We start from the raw sequence: 3,063 nt of genomic DNA on the forward strand, positions 1-3,063 counted from the left end.
ACCCACTAAAAAAGGCAAACAATTCAGAGGAGGAAATTCAAATGGCCAATCATTTGTGGGTAAAAGCCTGCTCAATTTTACAGGTAACCAGAAAGCAAACTGCAAGTTAAGACAATAGAATAATATTTCACATCCACCAGAGTGGCAAAGACCTAAACTGTGACAATGCCAAATGTTGACAAGGTTGTGGGGAAGTTAGAATCACATCCTGTTTGTGGGCATGTAAATTGTAACTTCCACTTTGGAGAATAATTTGGCAATATTTGTAAAGTGGAAGATGAGTGTTACTATGACTCAGCAATTTTATTTCTAGGTGTATACTATTAGCCTAGAGTGTTCTCCCCCAAACTTCCTCTAGGATAAGAATCACTCAGAGTGGGTGGGTGGGAGACTTATTAAACACACATCTTCCCCAACTAGAATGAGAGGGTGAGCACAGGGCATGTCAGGGTATGGGGTCAGGGGTCCCAAAGGACTTAGCTTGTGTTGTGGCCACTGAGAGATGAAAGACAGATCTTTGGTAATCTGACAAAAACAGAAAAATAAACAAACAAAAGCATATATCTTCCCAGTCTTCCCCCTGGAGATCATGATTGAGGAAAACTGAGATGAAGCTTAGGATTCTGTATTAAAGAAATGTTTGAATGTGCAAGTTTGTTTGTTGCAGCATTGTTTTTAACAGCTATAATTTGCAAATTATTTAAATATCTACTAACAAATACATGGATAAATAAATTGTGATACAATGGAATGATGTTGAAATAAACTATATACATTAATATATGTGTCTATAAACATGGATAAATCTTAAAAATATAATATTGAATAAAAACACCACAAAATGATAAGTACACCATGGTACCATGTATGCAAAGTTTAAAACACACAAAATAGTACTATCTATAGTACTGCTATATATATATAATAACATTATAAAACATTATATATATGATATAAAATAATGGAGGAGAGTGATACATTTCAACTTCAGGAAAGTGGTTGTCTCTAGAGAGAGGAGGGGGCTTCGACTCTGTGTAATGTTTACCTACTGAATAAAAAAGATCTAAGGCAAATACAAAAAAATTGTGTATTGAGTACATAGTCCTATTGCCTTTTTCTCTGCCCTTTTTTATGTTTAATTATTTTGTTTTAAAAAACAAAACCCAAATAGGCTTAGGAAATTTGAGTGATTTGCTCAATGTCGCATTATGGTAGAAGCACAGTTTGAATCCAGATTTTCTATCAAAGTTTCTCCTCTCTCTTTAGGAAGAAGTGGGTAGAAAAGGGTTGAAAGTGAATGGATCAGTGGGGGTGCATACGGAAAAAAGCACAGGGTGTTGAGTTCTAATTCCTGAGCTCTTAGCCTGGAACAGGTCTTTTCTAGTTGTGTGGTTGGAGGGATAACCTCCCCTGGCTTCACTTTTCTCAGCTGGGAAGAATGCGGATTACATACCTTAACACAGGTGAAGCACCAAGAGTGTTTGGCTCATGGTAGCTTCTCAGAGTTCCTCTTCTTTCCGCTTGAACTGAACAAACAACCATTTGTCTAAGTGCCATGGGCCATGTAAATGTGCAAACGGCGCTGTTCTTTGAAATAACATCAAATTCTCATGAGATAAAAGGTTATCTGACCAATCTCCAATTGTGTGGTTTGCTCTCATCTGAACGATCTTTGAACTATTCAGGTCTGAATGACATGTGTATTTGCCTTCTTAGTGAGGAGGTGTGTTTGTTTTTCCTCACAAACTTTGGCTCCTAAACAGAGTGTTTGCATTTTAAAAGGAAACAATCCCTTAACCATGTACCTTAATTCATGGTAACACAAAAGATTAACTTTTTGACTGGATCCATTTCTAATAAGTTCTGTTTTTGCTTTACCTTCTACGTAGTTCAATAGTTTACCTTAAAAGAACTGCCATGAATACATTATTTTGTTTTGACTTGTTTTCTCTTTTTATAGAAATGTTTTAAAAGTCCAGTGATTTCTCATCTTGCCTGTTCCTATCACCAGGACGAGCTGGTATGGTAGATATTTTTAATGGGGATGTGATTGGGACTGGTCATTAGTCAATTAAAAAAAAATCACTTAAAGCAAGAAATTATTAAAAATTGGTTAAACTCCATACATAGGTCTGCATACATCTGATTTCATTATCCACTAAGATGGAGGCCAAGGTCTATGTCTTCTTATGGGTGTGATTGGAAGGCCTGGCATTTCTTGTATACATCACACCTATTTTGGATCCTTGATGATTTCCAGCTTAGGATTCTTTAAAGTGGAGCAAAAATTTGCTGTAAAGCAATTTGAGAGTGTATAAAATTCTCTTAGTTTTACTGTTTTTCTCTTTGTTTTATATTCTCCATAATTTGAGAGCAATTTTTAAAGCAAGTCTACATTAAGTCTCTTCAAAGTGTTCATCTTAGTTTTCAAAGAAATGTCTACTTATTTTAGAATTCATATTTCATAGGTTTATGTAATATTTAGCAAAATTAACTAATATAATAATAATACTGGGATCCTGGACAAGTTTGTAAATGAACACGACTGACCCTTGATGGGTTGTACTACCCACCTGGAGGAGAGGAACTAGAAGGTCATAGCAGAGAGCAGCCTAACATTCAAGAGTGTTCTGCGTACTGTTGGCAACTGCTGGTATATTTTACAGAGAGAACAGAAAATGCAGCGAATCTGATAAATTAGTTAATTAGAAGTCGGTTAAAACAGCTTCTATATTTTCATGTCTGAGTGTAACTACAAAGAAGAACTGGAAGCTTTTAACAATTGAGGAGATCAAAAATATACATTTTCTGAAGTACAAGGAGGCTTGTGTAACTTTCCAGACATAAATGATTTTAAACAAATCTCCACTTTATGCCACATGACAGGGTAGAAATGTTCATAATCGCTTAGAGGAGATAATGTTTTATGTGTCACTGGAGGAAAGTGTAAAACAAATATTTTACAATTTTTCTCTAGCCCATTTGTTGTTTTGATTTGACTCAAATAACCTTTTCTTGTTACTATAATTGACTTCCTAATGCACCTTCTCAACCACATGGGCA

General features: G+C 35.4%; 1 non-coding gene across 1 annotated transcript; it reads left to right on the forward strand.

The window, feature by feature from the left end:
• The first annotated feature begins 272 nt into the window (after positions 1–272).
• LOC147916083 (small nucleolar RNA U85) lies at positions 273–534 on the forward strand. The gene has a single exon (XR_015553536.1). It is a non-coding gene; the product is annotated as a small nucleolar RNA U85 (small nucleolar RNA).
• The last annotated feature ends 2,529 nt before the right edge of the window (positions 535–3,063 follow it).

This window comes from Ceratotherium simum, chromosome 10, assembly GCF_057802395.1.
Source record: "Ceratotherium simum simum isolate JZ-2026a chromosome 10, ASM5780239v1, whole genome shotgun sequence".
Classification (NCBI taxonomy): Eukaryota; Metazoa; Chordata; class Mammalia; order Perissodactyla; family Rhinocerotidae; genus Ceratotherium; species Ceratotherium simum.